The 23,573-nt window shown below is 54.5% G+C and overlaps 2 non-coding genes across 2 annotated transcripts; both read right to left on the bottom strand.

The window, feature by feature from the left end:
* Positions 1-518: 518 nt before the first annotated feature.
* Positions 519-591, bottom strand: TRNAF-GAA (transfer RNA phenylalanine (anticodon GAA)). The gene has a single exon. It is a non-coding gene; the product is annotated as a tRNA-Phe (tRNA).
* A 526-nt stretch (positions 592-1,117) lies between these two features.
* Positions 1,118-1,199, bottom strand: TRNAS-AGA (transfer RNA serine (anticodon AGA)). Its single transcript has one exon. It is a non-coding gene; the product is annotated as a tRNA-Ser (tRNA).
* Positions 1,200-23,573: the final 22,374 nt, after the last annotated feature.

A 23,573-nucleotide genomic window follows, 5' to 3' on the forward strand; every position in this document is an offset into this window, starting at 1 on the left:
CAATGTGTCTGTACAGCACAGGGGGTCCCCAAGCGGGTCCTAATTGCTACAAACGCGCAAGATGGCGATAATGGTATGCAACATTCCCAACTGGTGATGAAATATGGCACGTGGGGTATCAATATAACCGGGAAAGGCAAGTAACCTATTTTGATATGTTTTATAACTGTGGCACTTATCATGTAGAATTTGTGAAGGGTGAAATATGAAAACATTTATATTTTCTGCACTTACACCTATTGTAAAATTAAATAATTATTGAAAACAAATATTACCCAAAGAAAGCCTAGATTGTCCTAAAAAAAAAAACTGGGTATGACTTTGATGGCATAAGTAATCAAAGAGTTATTGATGTATCAATAGTGACAGATGAAATGTCAGGAATCTTAAAGGGGAAAAAACCTCAGAATGCGAAGTGGTTTTAAAGACGCATCATTTTTCTCTGTTTATACTGTGACCAGGATAATTTAGAACCTTCATCAAAATATATAGTGTTCAAAATGTATTGAAAAAGTATTTGCCGAAACCCGGGATCGAACCAGGGACCTTTAGATCTTCAGTCTAACGCTCTCCCAACTGAGCTATTTCGGCTGCTTGGCAAAATGCTGTCTCCTTTAACTCCAATTGGAAAACTCTCATCACATGACCTGAAGTAAATTAAGCTTATAAAAAGTGACTTATTTTATTTTAACTCATCCTATTGTCAAGATTAATGCCTAACAGTATTTCAAACTGCTTACCTTGTAGATGTGAGTTCAGATGCTCAGCTAGCTACTCTGCCCTGATTTTCACAGTTTCTATCAAACCTGGGAGGATCAGAGCCTTCTGCCAGTCACTCAGTTAGTGCAGGTGTGGTAAACAAGCAACAACAGTTCCTGCTTTGTGCAGTTACTCCTGCAGGAAGGGGGAAGCGCCTGGGGTTTCTGCACTGAAAACTAGTGCATTGCATAGAACAGATTGGAAAAGTAGTTTGTGCTTAGTCAGTTTTCAAAGTGATAGCTGACTGCAAATTGAAATGAAAAGGCCAGTTTCATAACATGGAACTACAGAACATGGAACATACAGAACTGATGTATTTATAGCAAATAATTCTAAATATGGGAGAGAACAAAACTTTCGTAGTCGGCAGGATTTGAACCTGCGCGGGGAGACCCCAATGGATTTCTAGTCCATCGCCTTAACCACTCGGCCACGACTACTTCCTGTAGAGCTCCAACTGCATGACACATGATCAGCAGGACAGCCAGGCATCTGGTATTGTTTAAAAGGAAATAAACATGGCTGCCACCATAGCCCTCTGCGTTCAGTTGTCCTATCTTAAAGTGGACCTGAACTCTTGCACAGGACAGAAGGAAACAGAGAGAAATGATCTCTGTATGTATTTAATATTCTGTGTTAACTTAGTTCCCAGCTGACAAAGGAGAGAGATCAAATTACACTTGTGATTAGTCACAGTGGGGGATTAGACAGACTCAACTCTTTAAACCAGCCTTTCTCAACCTTTCTACCCTGGAGGAACCCTGCAAATAACTTTTGGATCTCAAGGAACCCCTGCAAACTATTTTTGCATTTATTTTGCAGGAAGCATGGTCTTTAAAAGTAGGTGAGGCTGTTTATATCACTACCCCTATTATACTGCCACTCAGAATGCTATACTATTTGCTTATTCTAGTGCTTTTTATTAATGTACTGTTCTGACCCCCAAATTAGAGCTTCTTTTTACAGTATCCCTTATTATAATATGCTCTATTATACTGCCTTCACCATGGGGCAAAAATGCCAGGGAACAGAATAAAAACACGTCTCCGAGGGCGATCCAGGTTGAAAAACTGAATGGAGGGTTCAGACTTGTCGGGACTTCACGGACCCCGGATCGCTCCCGGATACACGGAGGGGTAGTGATGGTAATACAAAAAGAGATCTCTCTCTACACAGGCTACAGAAACAGAGGGAGATCCGGATTGCCATGCTGGAGGGGGTAGCAGGCAGGAAGCGGGCACAGCGATGCGGAGGAGGGTCAGACCCCCTCACCTAAGTGCCCCCTTCCGCGCTCCCCCTCCAGCTACTTTTGTTAAAATCATTGCCTGCGGCTAGTGGGGAACTCACTCCCCTTCTTGTTCCACCGCACGCTGCATCACTTCCTGCAATGCCGCTCTCAGTATAGAGGGCGGCACTGCAGGAAGTGACGTGGTGAGCGGTGGAACGCAAGGAAGTGAGTGAATTCCCCGCTCACCGCTGCCTGCAGGCAATGATTTTAACAAAAGTAGCTGGAGGGGGAGTGCGGAAGGGGGCACCCAGGTGAGGGAAAGGGGGGGCTGACCCCCCTCCCCACAGCCGTGGAACCTTCTTGGCTGCTACCCCCTCCTGCATGACAGCCCCCCCCCCCCCCCCCCCACCTGGACACGGAACATTTTGCACGGACTGGAAATGTGCTGCAAAAATGCAGCGCCGATCCGTTTTTTGTCAATTTACGTTGATCTGACCACGGATTGTGTTCTGCAACCGCATATAGTGTGGACCTACCCTTACTGACTGCCTTTCAGAATATGCGGCTGGCTAGGCATGAACACCAGCTACCAATAATAAAATGTCCCATTGCTTTTTACAGGCTCTGTGGTGGGACCTGTCTGAAGATGCACAGCTCATGTCCAGAAGCATTACAACATGACTGTCACTGCCATATACAGCATCACTTAGTCTCCAAACTGCCAGACAGCCGTTCTGGGTCAACCCAAAACCTGTTGTACTGTGTATTGTACTCTATTATATTGTATATTGTTTATTTACACTCCTCCTTATGCTGGATTAAGATTATAAACTGTAAAATGCTTAAAGGATATCAGAGCCGAAAGACCCTGGTAAAAAGTGAAAAAGCAGTGGGCGTAAGAAAATACTTACTGTGCCTCCTGTTCCCCTCCGTCATTTATTCTCGGCGACTCGGTTGACTCCTAACTCGGGCATACTGTGCCACGCATGTGCAGCAGGTCTGTTCTGGCCGCAGAGTGATGTCACAGGACAGGAGCGCGCTTGCTTCCCCCGCTCCTGCGCCCCAGCATGCGTGCTCTACTGCATGGAGCATCACATGCTGAGTGGGGACGCAGGAAGAGGGAGCGCGCTCCAGTCCTCTGTGACATAATTTTGCGCAGCCACAGGGGAGCAGAGCTGACAAAATGCGCATGCACGGCACAGTATGTCCAGGTTTGGAGTTACCGAGAATAATGAGAGTAAGTGTAGGAGAACTTGGAGTGACGGAGGGGAACAGGAGGTGAAATACGTATTTGCTTATACCTCCCTACCCACTGCAGCTTCACTTTTTCATCGTTTAACCTGGCGGATCGCTCAAGACCAGTCTTATCACCTAAACGACAGATTGTACACACGCCCGATTTGACATCCGGACCACTGAATCCGACGTGTGCATGGGCCTGAACCCTTTTCACTGCAAAATTACCATTTGACACAGAAGGTGACATGAAAGCAAATCTGTAGTGAGAGATAGGCCCAGTGCACACCGAGCGGTTTTTGGAGCGATCCGCCGGCCGCATCCGCCTGTAGAAACGCTTGGCTAATGTATTACAATGGGATGGTGCACACCGGCGGTTTGAGGTTTTTGCCAAGCCGCAAACGCGCCTCCTGCTGCGCGTTTGCGGTTTTCGGAAGCGTTTTGTCCTCAATGTAAAGTATAGGAAAAACGCAAACCGCTCTGAAAAACGCTACTTCAGAGCAGTTTGCCAGGCATTTTTGTTACAGAAGCTGTTCAGTAACAGCTTTTACTGTAACAATATGTGTAATCTGCTACACAAAAACGCACCCAAAACCGCTAGGTATGTTTAGAAAACCTCTCTAAGGGCCTTTTTCCACTAGCCTGCGATTTGCAATTTGCTTCTGATCGCAAATCGCAAGGTACATTAAACTAATGGAAACTGCAGCAGCAATTTCCATTAGTGCGATCCGATTGCGATGCGATTTTAGTCAAAGCGCAATCGTTGTCCTGCTGCGTTTTGTATGCGATTGAGCTGGACTATAATGAGTATAGTAGCTCAATCGCAATCGCATGGTGGAAATTGAAACGCGATTGCGATCGGAATCGCGATCGCATTTCATAGTGGAAAAGAGCCCTAAACATACCTAGAATGGCTCTGAAATCAGCTCCCAAAACCGCTAGCGTATTGCAGATCTGCTAGCGGTTTTGGTGTGCACTGGGCCTAAGTCAGATACTTATCTGTGGAGATTCAGGCTAACCAGCAAGCTCATAGTGAACCAGAAGTCCTAGGAGTGTGTAAGGGGGCCACAAAGGACCAAAAAGCCCTCTCACTAAAATGTTGTGCCTGTCATCTCTCGGTGTTCTTTGCTCTCCCTTACAGACACCAGTGTGCTCATACCTGCGCCTATAGCCCGGCATCTTCTATCACTTATGATGAATAAAAGTTGATCAAAATTCGAACACAGTACAGAAAAATTCACTACAGGGAGGGAATGTCTACAGCAAGATCAGAGTCCTATTCTGCGTGTCTATAAAGCACCCCCTACTGGCCACACACAAGTACAGCACCTCTTCAAACACTCCTTCGCCTCCCACACGTCACATACCTCAGTTACGTCCATGAGACGTGACACGCGCTGACGCGCCCAAATTAAAGTTGGTCGCTGCGCTTTATTCTCCATTCAGCGGCCGCGCACGCACTGACGTAAAGCGTAGCAGGCTTTTCTGTTCGCCCCAATGCGCGCTCCGTCTTCTGCAAACCACGCCCTACCCTGCGCCCCTGTCACAGCGATGGACTGTACTATGATGCGGCGCGCAGGGGGGTGCGGGCGGGTTGGATAGGATGAGACGCCAGGGGGAGGAGAGAGAATCGGGCGGGAGCGTTATTGGGCTGCGGACGTGTAATGAACTCTGCGCCTGGAAAGTGTGTGGTCACTCTGACACGAGACATGCAGGAATGGTCACCCCTCTTGTGGAATGGAAGCGGCCACACGTCATTAGCTGGGTGTCAGTCAGTGTCAGGACTGGAGTCATTCAGTCAGTGCTGGGAGATGGGAGAGGTCCATTTAGTGGGAGGGGAAGGAATAAATTAGACACCCAATTCCAGGGATCATGTTTTAGCCTGTACTGTATGTAAAAGTGGCTTGGAACTAGGGATGCTCATTCCTATTCTGTAGAATTTAAAGAGGTTCTGGAGCATAAACAAAACAAAACTGACCCCTGAGTGTCACCTGATTCCGTTAGCCTGGTGCAACCACTAGGTGGCGTTAATTACTATTCCCCCTCCAGGCCGCCATGGATAGTGGGGAAAGATGTAACTGCTGGAGTTTTAGCGCCACCTAGTGGTTGCGACCAGCTAGCAGACAAGAACCCCCGGGGCTTCTATCAGCCCCCTGTAGCATGTCCCGCGCCGTCCTACGATCCTCCGTTCCCTGCCGCCTGCTTCGGTCAATTATTCGTCTAACGACAAATAGTGTGTGCTCCCGCTTGTGTCTCCGGGAGCTTACTGTGCAGGCGTAGTACGAGCTTTTCTTGTACTGCGGAGTAAGCTCCAGATGCAACGGGCGCAGTACGAGCTTTTCTTGTACTGCGCAGTAAGCTCCAGATGCAACGGGCGCAGTATGCTCCAGATGCAACGGGCGCAGTACGAGCTTTTCTTGTACTGCGCAGTAAGCTCCGGATGCAACGTGCATGGCCGCGCAGTCGCGGTAGAAGAATAATTGGACCAGCGGCGGAGAACGGATGATTGTAGGACGGCACAGGACATGACAGCTACAGGGAGCCAATAGAGGCCCCAGGTAAGTGTCAGTTTGTTTTTTTTAGTAACATACCACAGAACCCCTTTAAATTTCTGCATCTTGGTCATTTTAGCCCAATCAAAGAACCCTGAAGCATTGGAACCAATCAGAGAGTTAAAATTTGTTACACAAAAAATTGGATTACAGTGGTAATTTGAGACCAATCACAACGCTTGAATATTACAGAGTATTCCAGAGTCTTGTGAGTGGCCTAATATTTCCGTGCTATTCTGATTACCGCTGTAACATTCTCCATGCCCTGATCGGTCTAATACTTCCAAGTCAATTTGGAAGTATTTGGCCAATGCAAGGATGCAAAAAAAAAAAGACTCATTGGAATCCATAATCGGCATTGGTGGAAAACGGAAATTCCGCGGAATCTGAAACTGGCGTTTCCGACCATCCGTGGTTGGAACCTCATCTGGGTTTCTATTCTATTGCTGTCCATGAGGAGAATTCACCTGTCTCAGGGCTTTATGGTTTCAGTATAATCCCTTGCTGTCAGCATGACTGAACACACAAGAATACAAATAAAAATGTATTTGGTGTATTGATTCTTCCTCTGTTTACAATAGACCTTAACGGCCACGCCCTCCATACTGATTTACTGTCAGGACACAGAATAACGTAATACTCTCTACTACTAAGCTGGTGGGCATTAGAAGGAGGGGACATGCCACAGAGTCTCTACCAAGCTAGGAAAGCTATGGGGGCACTAAAAAGCTTTGAGTAATAGCAGGTGGCGTACAAAGTGCTAGATCGGAGATAATATGTTGGGACACGCTATAGTGTTCTTACAAAGCTGGGGTATGCCAATGGGGAGCTGGTACATTGGGACATGCAAGGTCCCTATAAAGCTTGGTGCTTACAGCTGGGCACTGATAAGCTGGGATATATTATGGAGGTACTGAAAAACGTTGATATACTACAGGGTCTCTTAATATCTGACCTCCCTGTGAATGCTTGGCCATGCTGGACTAAACTTGGTTAGGTTGGCTCGGGCAACAATCCAGCATGTCTATGAGAGCTACCCAAAACTGGCATGCTGGATCTGCACCAACCCCGAGCACATTGTTCTCTTACCCTGTCCGACGGAAGCCACTCCCTGTTCCCTCCTCCCAGCATCAAAGTGAGCGATGTGTCGCTAGCCTGCAGGTCAGTGGTGCTCCTATACAGCACTCAGCCCAGAACTGTCGCCTGAGGGCTGGAGTCCCGAATGTGTATGTAGCCTAAGTATAGTCAGTGGGAGCACTGGGGAAGCTGGCTTATACTACAGAGTCCTACAAACCTAGTGGCAACCTGTTAGGGGACATAGGAAAGCTGGGGCATATCACAGTGTCTCTGAAATGCTAGGTGTACACAGTGGGAAGCTGGGACACACAAAAGGGTCCCTACAAAGAGTAAAGCTGGGATTGCCATATGGGAAAGGGGGGGGGGGGGTTGTTCTCTGGGACGTACCATAAGGTCTCCACAAATGAGGGCCTCTTGGAAGCTGGGCCATACTAGTGGGCCTCCACTTGAGGTCACTGGGAAGCTGGCATACACTTTAAGACCCTTAGGGCCCATTCACATTGCAATAAAAACATGCCACGTTTTCGGGGAACGCAACCCCCCCCCCCCCCCTGCAAAATTGGCCAGTAACTGCATCCCATTAATAGAATGTGATAACACGGTCAGTTGGAACATGAATGCACAAGGCCTGGACCACAAATGCAAGATCCCAACCTGCTGGATTTTCCCCTAACTGTATTGCGATTCTGCAGCAAAAGCTGCAAATTGGACGAAATGGAAGCCTGTGGGAATGTCGTTCACGGTGTCCGTTCCCAGTAGGCTAATTGCTGCATGCAAAACGCACACTACCCTTTCCGTGGGTTCGGTTTTGCCAACGCTGACAACCGCTGTTCGGTCAAAAGCATATCACAGCCCAGCATAAGCATGGGGCACCCCATTGGTTTGAAAAAAAAAAACAATGGGAATTCTGCTTCAATGGAAAAAATTCTAATTGGTTTATGGTGGACCAATGAGAATCCTCCCTGTTGCTAGGTAGGACTCAGCGCCAGCATACAGCCCCATGCTTCTGCCAGGCTCGGATCGGTTTCGGGACAAGTGGCAGATGATGTGGACTGATGGTGACACCAATGCAGCAGATGCAAAATGGCAGGTTTAGGTGTTCTTACCCCAACATTTCTGCACCCGCTGCGTTTGCGTCACAGTGTGTACCAGGCCTCACATAGCTGGCCAACCCTCATGAGGTCACTGGGATGCTGGCACACACTTGGGCTAGCCTACTGTGGGGCAATGGTAAGCTGGAACACCCTGTGGATGGTGCAGGACAACTGGAATACACTTTTTTCAAGCTCCGCCCTGTCCGTAAGCACACAGGCATGTGGCTGCCGTAATGACCCTACGTAAGCAGTCTTTCCACTGCACATGACTGCTTTCCTGACTATTACATCACTTCTAAGCCAGGGAAAATCTCTCAGGCAGGTGACCTGGCATGATGTCCTCCTGACACCAGTAAATATTTAACTGCAAAACCACTCTGTAGAACGTGCCTTGTGTAACAGCATGACCGCTTCATGTGATGGGACCATAATAGCCTGGATGTATGATGTGATAACCAGGTGCGGTGCTGCCAGGGCTTTGCCCTCACACTGGGGGGTCTGTCAGCACAGTTCACATACAGGAGCTGTAAAGAGTGAGAAACTTTTGCATGCAAAGGTCGAGTAGTTGAGAAATGACACAAATTTGCTGAGAAAGCAGTCCTCTTATCTCTGCACAACAGGGATTTGTGCATACATGATTCTGTCTTATTATGTGCCACTTCAATCACAGCCATTAGGTTCGGATTTCAGTGTGACATGAGGCTGAGATGAGAAATACACCTCGCCCTTCTCCAGAAGCTGCTGAAATATGATCTATGCTGTGCTCACATGGGTCTACAAAGCAAGCTAGATGACAGTGCAGTTCCTACAAAGCTCAGTGGGGAGGAGCTCTGGCAATGCATACGCCATTTCTGGCAGGAGGGAAAAAAAACAGTAAGGCAAGAAATGACATCAGGATTGGCTTCAGACAGTGGCAGTGAAGATGGACAATGCCTGGAACAGTTTTCTCTTTATTAACTATATAAAATTCACTGAGATCAAAATTTGGACAGTAAAATATAGTGGTTAAATTGTAACCAATATGGCCAATAAGCAATTAACCCCCCTGGCGGTTTGCAAAAAATCCGCCAGGGGGCAGCAAATCTTTTTTTTTTAATTTTTTTTTTTTTTTTTTTTTCATGTAGCGAGACAAAGTCTCGCTACATGATAGCCGCTGCTCAGCGGCATCCCCCCAGCCCCTCCGATCGCCTCCGGCGATCGGAGATCAGGAGATCCCGTTCAAAGAACGGGATCTCCTGGAGGGCTTCCCCCGTCGACGGGCGGGATGACGTCACCGACGTCATCGACGTCGTGACGTCAGAGGGGACTCCGATCTGCCCCATAGCGCTGCCTGGCACTGATTGGCCAGGCAGCGCACGGGGTCTGGGGGGGGGGGGCGGCCGCGGCGAGAGGAATTGCGGCGGATCGGCGGGTAGCGGCGGCGATCAGATGCTACACGCAGCTAGCAAAGTGCTAGCTGCGTGTAGCAAAAAAAAAATTATGCAAATCGGCCCAGCGGGGCCTGAGCGGTGCCTCCCGGCGGCATAGCCCGTGCTCAGCACGGGCTTACCGCCAGGGAGGTTAAAGGGAACCAGAGATGAACCTGAGACGAGAAAATGAAAAAGGTGTTATAGATACCTGGGGCTTCCTCCAGCCCCATACGCTCTGATCGATCCCACACCGCCATCCTCCGCTGCCTGCATCTAGGAGAACCGGGTCCCGTCACTGACATCATTGGAGCCAGCTACGCAGGAGAAGTGCGCCCTCTACGTAGCTCTCCAGCGGCTGCTGCACAGATACGCAAACATCGCGCTTCTCCTATGCTAGACTGGCTCCGACTGACGAAACATCGGGGAGCCGGTTCTCGTAGCTGCGGGCAGCGGAGGCAGGCGGCGTGGGATCGGTCAGAGCGTATGGGGCTGGAGGAAGCCCCAGGTATGTATAACATCTTTATTTTTTTCATCTATGGTTTCCTTTAAGTTTTTTTTCTTCTTTATTCTCCTAAGTGATATTAAACTTGTCAATAAAATGCCCCTTGGGCCACCAGAAAGCAAGAAAATACTTTATACTTTATAGTTATTTTGATAGTACTTTTTCACCTACTTTTCTGTACTTTTTTGGTTGTTAACATGCTGGAAAGTTATTTTAAATAGACGATTAAAAATGATCTCCTAGGAGAAAAACGTAATTGCGTATGGGCCCATGTGTCACGTATGTCAACCAACCGTGAAGATGGAAAATATGTTTGGTCATTTTTGTCTTCTTTTTTGACTGCCTGTGTCTAGAGTTGGGCCGAACGGTTCCATGCGAACTTCAATGGTTCGCGTTCGCGTCCCGCAGGCGAACCTTTGCGGAAGTTCGGTTCGCCCCATAATGCACATGGAGGGTCAACTTTGACTCTACATCACAGTCAGCAGGCCCAGTGTATCCAATTAGGCTACACTAGCCCCTGGAGCCCCACCCCCTCTTATATAAGGCAGGCAGCGGCGGCCATTACGGTCACTCGTGTGCTGCCTGCGTTAGTGAGAGTAGGGCGAGCTGCTGCAGACTGTCTCTCAGGGAAAGATTAGTTAGGCTTAACTTGTTCCTGTCTGGCTGCATACCTGTTCTGTGAACCCACCACTGCATACCTGTGCTGTGAACCCACCACTGCATACCTGTGCTGTGAACCCACCACTGCATACCTGTGCTGTGAACCCACCACTGCATACCTGTGCTGTGAACCCACCACTGCATACCTGTTCAGTGAACCCACCACTGCATACCTGTGCTGTGAACCCACCACTGCATACCTGTTCAGTGAACCTGCCACTGCATACCTGTTCTGTTCAGTGGACCCGCCACTGTATACCTGTTCATTGAACCCACCACTGCATACCTGTGCTGTGAACCCACCACTGCATACCTGTTCTGTGAACCCACCACTGCATACCTGTGCTGTGAACCCACCACTGCATACCTGTTCAGTGAACCTGCCACTGCATACCTGTTCTGTTCAGTGGACCCGCCACTGTATACCTGTTCATTGAACCCACCACTGCATACCTGTGCTGTGAACCCACCACTGCATACCTGTTCTGTGAACCCACCACTGCATACCTGTGCTGTGAACCCACCACTGCATACCTGTTCAGTGAACCTGCCACTGCATACCTGTTCTGTTCAGTGGACCCGCCACTGTATACCTGTTCATTGAACCCACCACTGCATACCTGTGCTGTGAACCCACCACTGCATACCTGTTCTGTGAACCCACCACTGCATACCTGTTCAGTGAACCCGCCACTGCATACCTGTTCTGTTCAGTGGACCCGCCACTGTATACCTGTTCAGTGAACCCACCACTGCATACCTGTGCTGTGAACCCACCACTGCATACCTGTTCTGTGAACCCACCACTGCATACCTGTTCAGTGAACCCACCACTGCATACCTGTTGTGTTCAGTGAACCCACCACTGCATACCTGTTCTGTTCAGTGGACCCGCCACTGTATACCTGTTTAGTGACCCCGCCACTGCATACCTGTTGTGTTCAGTGAACCTGCCACTGCATACCTGTTCTGTGAACCCGCCACTGTATACCTGTTCTGTTTAGTGAACCCGCCACTGTATACCTGTTCAGTGAACCCGCCACTGCATACCTGTTGTGTTCAGTGAACCTGCCACTGCATACCTGTTCTGTGAACCCGCCACTGTATACCTGTTCTGTTTAGTGAACCCGCCACTGCATACCTGTTCTGTTCAGTGGACCCGCCACTGCATACCTGTTCTGTTCAGTGGACCCGCCACTGTATACCTGTTCAGTGAACCCGCCACTGCATACCTGTTCTGTTCAGTGGACCCGCCACTGTATACCTGTTCATTGAACCCACCACTGCATACCTGTGCTGTGAACCCACCACTGCATACCTGTTCTGTGAACCCACCACTGCATACCTGTGCTGTGAACCCACCACTGCATACCTGTTCAGTGAACCTGCCACTGCATACCTGTTCTGTTCAGTGGACCCGCCACTGTATACCTGTTCATTGAACCCACCACTGCATACCTGTGCTGTGAACCCACCACTGCATACCTGTTCTGTGAACCCACCACTGCATACCTGTTCAGTGAATCCGCCACTGCATACCTGTTCTGTTCAGTGGACCCGACACTGTATACCTGTTCAGTGAACCCACCACTGCATACCTGTGCTGTGAACCCACCACTGCATACCTGTTCTGTGAACCCACCACTGCATACCTGTTCAGTGAACCCACCACTGCATACCTGTTGTGTTCAGTGAACCCGCCACTGTATACCTGTTCTGTTTAGTGAACCCGCCACTGTATACCTGTTCAGTGAAACCGCCACTGCATACCTGTTGTGTTCAGTGAACCTGCCACTGCATACCTGTTCTGTGAACCCGCCACTGTATACCTGTTCTGTTCAGTGAACCCACCGCATTAGTGCGCATACCTGTGCAGTTAAGTGAACCCACCTACCTACGTGAGTGCACGCAGTGTGATATACCACTCCGTGCATACCCGATATGGACAAAACAGGTAGAGGAAGAGGTAGTGCCAGAGCCAGAGGAAGGCCACCCGGCAGGTCTGCGCGAGGTCGTGTAAATGTAATTTCGTGTGGACCTGACCCACAGTACAGTGCTCGGAAGAAGGCACGTCCCATCACCTCCCAAGATTGTCAGGACGTGGTTGAGTATTTAGCGACACAGAACACCTCATCTTGCTCAGCCACCAGCGCTACTACTAGCACCACTTCCGCTGCATTTGACACTTCGCAAGAATTATTTAGTGGTGAAATCACTGATGCACAGCCATTGTTGTTACAGCCAGATGAATTTTCACCAGCTCATATGTCTGAGTTACGCGGCAACACTATGGATGTAACGTGTCAGGAGGATGAAGGACCTACTGATGGTGCAAGTTTGGATTTGTCTGAGGCAAGCGAAGCTGGGCAGGATGACTACGATGATGACGGTAATAGGGATCCTCTGTATGTTCCCAATAGAGGAGATGAAGAGGGGGACAGTTCAGAGGGGGAGTCAGAGAGTAGTAGGAGGAGAGAAGTTGCTGAAAGAAGCTGGGGCAGCTCTTCGTCAGAAACAGCTGGTGGCAGAGTCCGGCACCATGTATCGCCACCTATGTACAGCCAGCCAACTTGCCCTTCAGCATCAGCTGCTGAGGTCCCCATAGTGCCCACATCCCAGGGTGGCTCAGCGGTGTGGACATTTTTTAATGTGTGTGCCTCAGATCGGACCAAAGCCATCTGTTCGCTCTGCCAACAAAAATTGAGCCGTGGAAAGGCCAACACTCACGTAGGGACAAGTGCCTTACGAAGGCACCTGGAGAAAAGGCACAAACAGCAATAGGATGGCCACCTGAGCAAAAGCAGCAGCAGCAGCACACAAAAGCAAAGCCACCCTCCTTCTCCTCTTCCTCCTCCATCAGGTGCATTATCTGCTTCTGACGCTTTCTCCCTTCCACCTTCACAGGCACCCTCCTCCACTCCGCCTCTGCCCTTGAGCGGTTCCTGCTCCTCTGCCCACAGCAGCAGTCAGGTGTCCGTGAAGGAAATGTTTGAGCGGAAGAAGCCAATTTCGGCCAGTCACCCCCTTGCCTGGCGTCTGACAGCTGGCGTGGCGGAACTGTTAGCTCAGCAGCTGTTACCATACCGGCTGGTGGACTCTGAGGCCTTCCGTAAATTTGTGGCCATACCCCAACTGCACCGTGAAGTTGAGAGGCAAGTGGTGTCATCTCTTGCGAAGAGCGTTGGGTCAAGGGTACACCTGACCACGGATACCTGGTCTGCCAAGCACGGGCAGGGCCGCTACATTACCTACACAGCCCATTGGGTGAACCTGGTGGTGAACGATGGCAAGCAGGGCGCAGCGGACCAAATTGTGACACCTCCACGGCTTGCAGGCAGGCCTCCTGCCACCTCCTCTCCTCCTGCTACATGCTCTTCGCTGTCCTCCTCCTCCTTGGCTGAGTGGCAGTTCTCCTCTCCAGCTACACAGCCCCAGCTCCGCAGGGCCTATGCTGCAAGCCAGGTAAGACGGTGTCACGCCGTCTTAGACATGTCTTGTCTCAAAGCGGAGAGTCACACTGGAGCAGCTCTCCTGGCTGCTCTTAAGAAACAGGTGGATGAGTGGCTGACCCCACACCACCTGGAGATAGGCAACGTGGTGTGCGACAACGGCAGCAATCTGCTTGCCGCTTTGCATATGGGGAAGCTGACACACATACCCTGCATGGCACATGTCATGAATCTAGTGGTTCAAAGATTTGTGGCAAAGTACCCTGGCTTAGCGAATGTCCTGAAGCAGGCCAGGAAGTTCTGTGGGCATTTGAGGCGGTCTTACACAGCCATGGCACGCTTTGCGGAAATTCAGCGCAAAAACAACATGCCGGTGAGACGCCTCATTTGCGATAGCCCGACTCGCTGGAACTCGACCCTGCTCATGTTCTCCCGCCTGCTAGAACAGAAGAAAGCCGTGACCCACTACCTCTACAACTACAGTAGAATGAAACAGTCTGGGAAGATGGGGATGTTCTGGCCCGACAACTGGACACTGATGAAAAATGCATGCAGGCTCATGCGGCCGTTTGAGGAGGTGACCAACCTGGTGAGCCGCAGTGAGGGCACCATCAGCGACTTAATTCCCTACGCTTACTTCTTGGAGCGTGCTGTGCATAGAGTGGCGGATGAAGCTGTGAATGAGCGTGACCAGGAACCGTTACGGCAGGAACAGGCATGGGACCAATTTTCATCAGACCCAGCTGTTTCCTCAACACCTGCGGCAGCACAGAGGGGGGAGGAGGAGGAAGAAGAGAAGTCGTGTGCAGAAGACGAGTCAGACTCAGAGGATGATGAGCAAGGTGTTTCTTTGGGGGAGGAGGAGGAGGGGACAGCGGCAGGAGAACAACCTCAGCAGGCATCGCAAGGGGCTTGTGCTGCTCAACCTTCCCGTGGTATTGTTCGCGGCTGGGGGGAGGAGGTTGACTTACCTGACGTCACTGAGGAAGAGCAAGAGGAGATGGAGGGTACTGGATCCGACTTTGTGCAGATGTCGTCTTTTATGCTGTCCTGCCTGTTGAGGGACCCCCGTATAAAAAACCTCAAGGGGAATGACCTGTACTGGGTGGCCACACTACTAGACCCTCGGTACAGGCACAAAGTGGCGGACCTGTTACCAACTCACCGGAAGGTGGAAAGGATGCAGCACATGCAGAACCAGCTGTCAACTATGCTTTACAATGCCTTTAAGGGTGATGTGACGGCACAACGCCAGCAAGGTACCACTGCCACTAATCCTCCTCCCGTGTCCACGCAGTCAAAGACAGGACGCTCCAGCGATCTCATGGTGATGTCGGACATGCGGACGTTCTTTAGTCCAACGCCTCGCCGTAGCCCTTCCGGATCCACCCTCCACCAACGTCTGGAACGGCAGGTAGCCGACTACCTGGCCTTAAGTGTGGATGTAGACACTTCTGTGAACAGCGATGAGGAACCCTTGAACTACTGGGTGCGCAGGCTTGACCTGTGGCCAGAGCTGTCCCAATTTGCCATCCAACTTCTCTCCTGCCCTGCCGCAAGTGTCCTGTCAGAAAGGACCTTCAGCGCAGCTGGAGGCATTGTCACAGAGAAGAGAAGTCGCCTAAGTCACAAAAGTGTTAAGTACCTCACCTTTATCAAAATGAATGAGGCATGGATCCCGGAGGGCTGCTGCCCGCCCCAAGACTAAGTCAGTCCCCGCACACACAGCATCTCTGCCTGCACGCCGTGTGACTGGCTGCCTGGCCTGCCCCAAGAAGACTAAGTCGCTCCAGGTCCCTCCACACAGCATGTCTGCCTGCAGGCCACTTGACTACCTTCTCCGCCACCACCAACAGGGTCCTGGACTCCAGGCGGATTGCTGAATTTTTTAGGCCGCTGCTAGCAGCGGCCGCTGTAATAATTTTTCTGGTGCGTGTACATGACTGCCTAATTTTTCTGGCTGCACTGCGGGCAGCTGCAACAACAAAAGAAAAGGCATGTACATGCGCCCATTCCCCTTCGTGATCATTACCTTGCCGTGGTGAAGGGGCTTGCGTATCACAATGAAGCAATGACCGGCGCCTAGATGAGTGTCTCGGGGGGCACACCCACGATAATAAGGTCGTTGCCTCATTGTGGTCAGACCAAATTTGATCAGCTGGACAGTCACTGTTCTGTCATTCAGCTACATCAGCCAGGCGACCATATGGGCTGTAAAGCCACCAAAACCTGCACTCTCGCCATGGTGCGCACCAGTCCAGCACGGCCGTCACTACACAAACAGCTGTTTGCGGTGCGTTACACGGTGAGTTTGGTGTGTCAGTGTGAAGCAGTACCTTAATTACACTACCTGATTGATGTATACACATGCAAGATGTTTGAAAGCACTTTAGGCCTGTCATTTAGCATTCAATGTGATTTCTGCCCTTAAAACGCTGCTTTGCGTCAAATCCAGATTTTTCCCGGGGACTTTTGGCATGTATCCCACTCTGCCATGCCCCCCTCCAGGTGTTAGACCCCTTGAAACATCTTTTCCATCACTTTTGTGGCCAGCATAATTATTTTTTATTTCAAAGTTCGCATCCCCATTGAAGTCTATTGCGGTTCGCGAACTTTAACGCGAACCGAACCTTCCGCGGATGTTCGCGAACCAGGTTCGCGAACCTAAAATCGGAGGTTCGGCCCAACTCTACCTGTGTCCTCTTTTTCATCTGAGCCCATCTGGTCACCCTACCTACAGCTACGTACACAGGCTGAGTAGAAAGATACAAATCTCAGATACAAAGCTGCAGTCTCATTTCATAACAAAAGACAATGCTGTATGGGATTGCTATCCTCCAGGAGTCAGGGGGGTAACTAGAGGGGAGCAGCCCTGCAATCTCAGGGGGGCCCAGAGCTGTGCGGAGCCCCAATTACTAACCTTCCCTTCCTCCGATACAGGGGACTATACTGCAGATCAGGTGGTTTTGTGGCTACACTTGTTAGGGGTGTGAGCATCATGATAGCCACACTTGTTGTATGACTCTTGTGAGATCAGACCCGAGGCTGTGAAGGGCACCAAGGGCGAGGCAAGAGAAAGGGTGTGAATAAAGTAAAGCTATGTACACACGACAGATTGAACTCTGCCGGGGCGGCCGATAACACGTGTCTGCAAAAATCTAACTGGTACAACAGCCCCGATCCCCCTCAGCTTGTCGGTGAACAATCCACTAGGGCAGTGATGGCTAACCTTGGCACTCCAGCTGTGACAAAACTACAAATCTCATCATGCCTCTCCCTCCCCAAGTTATGCTTAGAGTGGTCAGTTTTGCAATGCCTCATGGGACTTGTAGTTCCACCACAGCTGGAGTGCCAAGGTTAGCCATCACTGCACTAGGGAGACTGACTCGGCTGAGGGCCATCACCCCACTCGATGTGCGATGCTCATTGTGCACTGCGCAGTACGCTCCCAGTGATGTGGTCATGTTCTCGCACGGGGTGGGCATACACCTGGCTGCCAGCGGGTACCCGGGGACGGCCGGAGCTGCTCCCAGTGATGTGGTTATTTGTCCTCGCACGGGGTGGGCATACACCTGGCTGCCAGCGGGTACCTGGAGACGGCCGGAGCTGCTCCCAGTGATGTGGTCATGTCCTCGCACGGGGTGGGCCTACACCTGGCTGCCATCGGGTACCCGGAGACGGCCGGAGCTGCTATCAGTGATGTGGTCATGTCCTCGCAAGGGGTGGGCATACACCTGGCTGCCAGCGGGTACCTGGAGACGGCCGGAGCTGCTCCCAGTGATGTGGTCATGTCCTCGCACGGGGTGGGCACACACCTGGCTGCCATCGGGTACCCGGAGACGGCCGGAGCTGCTATCAGTGATGTGGTCATGTCCTCGCACGGGGTGGGCATACACCTGGCTGCCAGTGGGTACCCGGAGACGGCCGGAGCTGCTCCCAGTGATGTGGTCATGTTCTCGCACGCGGTGGGCATACACCTGGCTGCCAGCGGGTACCCGGAGACGGCCGGAGCTGCTCCCAGTGATGTGGTCATGTTCTCGCACGGGGTGGGCATACACCTGGCTTCCAGCGAGTACCCGCAGACGGACGGAACTGCTCACAGTGATGTGGTCATGTTCTCGCACGGGGTGGGCACACACCTGGCTGCCAGCGGGTACCCGGGGATGGCCGGAGCTGCTCCCAGTGATGTGGTCATGTCCTCGCACGCGGTGGGCATACACCTGGCTGCCAGCCGGTACCCGGAGACGGCCTGAGCTGCTCCCAGTGATGTGGTCATGTTCTCGCACGGGGTGGGCATACACCTGGCTGCCAGTGGGTACCCGCAGACGGCCGGAGATGCTCCCAGTGATGTGGTCATGTCCTCGCACGGGGTGGGCACATACCTGGCTGCCAGCGGGTACCCGGAGACGGCCGGAGCTGCTCCCAGTGATGTGGTCATGTTCTCGCACGGGGTGGGCATACACCTGGCTGCCAGCGGGTACCCGGAGACGGCCGGAGCTGCTCCCAGTGATGTGGTCATGTCCTCGCACGGGGTGGGCACACACCTGGCTGCCAGCGGGTACCCGGAGACGGCCGGAGCTGCTCCCAGTGATGTGGTCATGTCCTCACACGGGGTGGGCATACACCTGGCTGCCAGCGGGTACCCGGAGACGGCCGGAGCTGCTCCCAGTGATGTGGTCATGTTCTCGCACACGGTGGGCATACACCTGGCTGCCAGCGGGTACCCGGAGACGGCCGGAGCTGCTCCCAGTGATGTGGTCATGTTCTCGCACGGGGTGGGCACACACCTGGCTGCCAGCGGGTACCCGGAGACGGCCGGAGCTGCTCCCAGTGATGTGGTCATGTTCTCGCATGGGGTGGGCACACACCTGGCTGCCAGTGGGTACCCGGAGACGGCCGGAGCTGCTCCCAGTGATGTGGTCATGTTCTCGCACGGGGTGGACATACACCTGGCTGCCAGCGGGTACCCGGAGACGGCCGGAGCTGCTCCCAGTGATGTGGTCATGTCCTCGCATGGGGTGGGCACACACCTGGCTGCCAGCGGGTACCCGGAGACGGCCGGAGCTGCTCCCAGTGATGTGGTCATGTCCTCGCATGGGGTGGGCACACACCTGGCTGCCAGCGGGTACCCGGAGACGGCCGGAGCTGCTCCCAGTGATGTGTTCATGTCCTTGCACGGGGTGGGCATACACCTGGCTGCCAGCGGGTACCCGGGGACGGCCGGAGCTGCTCGCAGTGATGTGGTCATGTCCTCGCACGGGGTGGGCATACACCTTGGTGCCAGCGGGTACCCGGAGACGGCCGGAGCTGCTCCCAGTGATGTGGTCATGTTCTCGCATGGGGTGGGCACACACCTGGCTGCCAGCGGGTACCCGGAGACGGCCGGAGCTGCTCCCAGTGATGTGGTCATGTTCTCGCATGTGGTGTGCACACACCTGGCTGCCAGCGGGTACCCGGAGACGGCCGGAGCTGCTCCCAGTGATGTGGTCATGTTCTCGCACGGGGTGGACATACACCTGGCTGCCAGCGGGTACCCGGAGACGGCCGGAGCTGCTCCCAGTGATGTGTTCATGTCCTCGCACGGGGTGGGCATACACCTGGCTGCCAGCGGGTACCCAGGGACGGCCGGAGCTGCTCCCAGTGATGTGGTCATGTCCTCGCACGGGGTGGGCATACACCTTGGTGCCAGCGGGTACCCGGAGAAGGCCAGAGCTGCTCCCAGTGATGTGGTCATGTTCTCGCACGGGGTGGGCATACACCTGGCTGCCAGCGGGTACCCGGAGACGGCCGGAGCTGCTCCCAGTGATGTGGTCATGTCCTCGCACGGGGTGGGCATACACCTGGCTGCCAGCGGGTACCCGGAGACGGCTGGAGCTGCTCCCAGTGATGTGGTCATGTCCTCGCACGGGGTGGGCATACACCTGGCTGCCAGCGGGTACCCGGAGATGGCCGGAGCTGCTCCCAGTGATGTGGTCATGTCCTCGCACGGGGTGGGTATACACCTGGCTGCCAGCGGGTACCCGGAGATGGCCGGAGCTGCTCCCAGTGATGTGGTCATGTTCTCGCACGGGGTGGGCACACACCTGGCTGCCGGCGGGTACCCGGAGACGGCCGGAGCTGCTCCCAGTGATGTGGTCATGTCCTCGCACGGGGTGGGCACACACCTGGCTGCCGGCGGGTACCCGGAGACGGCCGGAGCTGCTCCCAGTGATGTGGTCATGTTCTCGCACGGGGTGGGCATACACCTGGCTGCCAGCGGGTACCCGGAGACGGCCGGAGCTGCTCCCAGTGATGTGGTCATGTTCTCGCACGGGGTGGGCATACACCTGGCTACCAGCGGGTACCCGGAGACGGCCGGAGCTGCTCCCAGTGATGTGGTCATGTCCTTGCACGGGGTGGGCACACACCTGGCTGCCAGCGGGTACCCGGAGACGGCCGGAGCTGCTCCCAGTGATGTGGTCATGTCCTCGCACGGGGTGGGCACACACCTGGCTGCCAGCGGGTACCCAGAGACGGCCGGAGCTGCTCCCAGTGATGTGGTCATGTCCTCGCACGGGGTGGGCACACACCTGGCTGCCAGCGGGTACCCGGAGACGGCCGGAGCTGCTCCCAGTGATGTGGTCATGTCCTCGCACGGGGTGGGCATACACCTGGCTGCCAGCGGGTACCCGGAGATGGCCTGAGCTGCTCCCAGTGATGTGGTCATGTCCTCGCACGGGGTGGGCATACACCTGGCTGCCAGCGGGTACCCGGAGACGGCCGGAGCTGCTCCCAGTGATGTGGTCATGTTCTCGCACGGGGTGGGCACACACCTGGCTGCCAGCGTGTACCCGGAGACGGCCGGAGCTGCTCCCAGTGATGTGGTCATGTTCTCGCACGGGGTGGGCTTACACCTGGCTGCCAGCGGGTACCCGGAGACGGCCGGAGCTGCTCCCAGTGATGTGGTCATGTCCTCACACGGGGTGGGCACATACCTGGCTGCCAGCGGGTACCCGGAGACGGCCGGAGCTGCTCCCAGTGATGTGGTCATGTCCTCGCATGGGGTGGGCATACACCTGGCTGCCAGCGGGTACCCGGAGACGGCCAGAGCTGCTCCCAGTGATGTGGTCATGTCCTCGCACGGGGTGGGCACACACCTGGCTGCCAGCGGGTACCCGGAGACGGCCGGAGCTGCTCCCAGTGATGTGGTCATGTCCTCGCACTGGGTGGGCACACACCTGGTTGCCAGCGGGTACCCGGAGACGGCCGGAGCTGCTCCCAGGGATGTGGTCATGTCCTCGCACGGGGTGGGCACACACCTGGCTGCCAGCGGGTACCCGGAGACGGCCAGAGCTGCTCCCAGTGATGTGGTCATGTCCTCGCACGGGGTGGGCACACACCTGGCTGCCAGCGGGTACCCGGAGACGGCCGGAGCTGCTCCCAGTGATGTGGTCATGTTCTCGCATGGGGTGGGCACACACCTGGCTGCCAGTGGGTACCCGGAGACGGCCGGAGCTGCTCCCAGTGATGTGGTCATGTTCTCGCACGGGGTGGACATACACCTGGCTGCCAGCGGGTACCCGGAGACGGCCGGAGCTGCTCCCAGTGATGTGGTCATGTCCTCGCACGGGGTGGGCACACACCTGGCTGCCAGCGGGTACCCGGAGACGGCCGGAGCTGCTCCCAGTGATGTGGTCATGTCCTCGCATGGGGTGGGCACACACCTGGCTGCCAGCGGGTACCCGGAGACGGCCGGAGCTGCTCCCAGTGATGTGTTCATGTCCTCGCACGGGGTGGGCATACACCTGGCTGCCAGCGGGTACCCGGGGACGGCCGGAGCTGCTCGCAGTGATGTGGTCATGTCCTCGCACGGGGTGGGCATACACCTTGGTGCCAGCGGGTACCCGGAGACGGCCGGAGCTGCTCCCAGTGATGTGGTCATGTTCTCGCATGGGGTGGGCACACACCTGGCTGCCAGCGGGTACCCGGAGACGGCCGGAGCTGCTCCCAGTGATGTGGTCATGTTCTCGCATGTGGTGTGCACACACCTGGCTGCCAGCGGGTACCCGGAGACGGCCGGAGCTGCTCCCAGTGATGTGGTCATGTTCTCGCACGGGGTGGACATACACCTGGCTGCCAGCGGGTACCCAGAGACGGCCGGAGCTGCTCCCAGTGATGTGTTCATGTCCTCGCACGGGGTGGGCATACACCTGGCTGCCAGCGGGTACCCAGGGACGGCTGGAGCTGCTCCCAGTGATGTGGTCATGTCCTCGCACGGGGTGGGCATACACCTTGGTGCCAGCGGGTACCCGGAGAAGGCCAGAGCTGCTCCCAGTGATGTGGTCATGTTCTCGCACGGGGTGGGCATACACCTGGCTGCCAGCGGGTACCCGAAGACGGCCGGAGCTGCTCCCAGTGATGTGGTCATGTCCTCGCACGGGGTGGGCATACACCTGGCTGCCAGCGGGTACCCGGAGACGGCTGGAGCTGCTCCCAGTGATGTGGTCATGTCCTCGCACGGGGTGGGCATACACCTGGCTGCCAGCGGGTACCCGGAGATGTCCGGAGCTGCTCCCAGTGATGTGGTCATGTCCTCGCACGGGGTGGGTATACACCTGGCTGCCAGCGGGTACCCGGAGACGGCCGGAGCTGCTCCCAGTGATGTGGTCATGTTCTCGCACGGGGTGGGCACACACCTGGCTGCCGGCGGGTACCCGGAGACGGCCGGAGCTGCTCCCAGTGATGTGGTCATGTCCTCGCACGGGGTGGGCACACACCTGGCTGCCAGCGGGTACCCGGAGACGGCCGGAGCTGCTCCCAGTGATGTGGTCATGTCCTCGCACGGGGTGGGCACACACCTGGCTGCCAGCGGGTACCCGGAGACGGCCGGAGCTGCTCCCAGTGATGTGGTCATGTCCTCGCACGGGGTGGGCATACCCCTGGCTGCCAGCGGGTACCCGGAGACGGCCTGAGCTGCTCCCAGTGATGTGGTCATGTCCTCGCACGGGGTGGGCATACACCTGGCTGCCAGCGGGTACCCGGAGACGGCCGGAGCTGCTCCCAGTGATGTGGTCATGTTCTCGCACGGGGTGGGCACACACCTGGCTGCCAGCGTGTACCCGGAGACGGCCGGAGCTGCTCCCAGTGATGTGGTCATGTTCTCGCACGGGGTGGGCTTACACCTGGCTGCCAGCGGGTACCCGGAGACGGCCGGAGCTGCTCCCAGTGATGTGGTCATGTCCTCGCACGGGGTGGGCACATACCTGGCTGCCAGCGGGTACCCGGAGACGGCCGGAGCTGCTCCCAGTGATGTGGTCATGTCCTCGCATGGGGTGGGCATACACCTGGCTGCCAGCGGGTACCCGGAGACGGCCAGAGCTGCTCCCAGTGATGTGGTCATGTCCTCGCACGGGGTGGGCACACACCTGGCTGCCAGCGGGTACCCGGAGACGGCCGGAGCTGCTCCCAGTGATGTGGTCATGTCCTCGCACTGGGTGGGCACACACCTGGTTGCCAGCGGGTACCCGGAGACGGCCGGAGCTGCTCCCAGTGATGTGGTCATGTCCTCGCACAGGGTGGGCACACACCTGGCTGCCAGCGGGTACCCGGAGACGGCCGGAGCTGCTCC

This window comes from Hyperolius riggenbachi, chromosome 4, assembly GCF_040937935.1.
Source record: "Hyperolius riggenbachi isolate aHypRig1 chromosome 4, aHypRig1.pri, whole genome shotgun sequence".
Lineage (NCBI taxonomy): Eukaryota > Metazoa > Chordata > Amphibia > Anura > Hyperoliidae > Hyperolius > Hyperolius riggenbachi.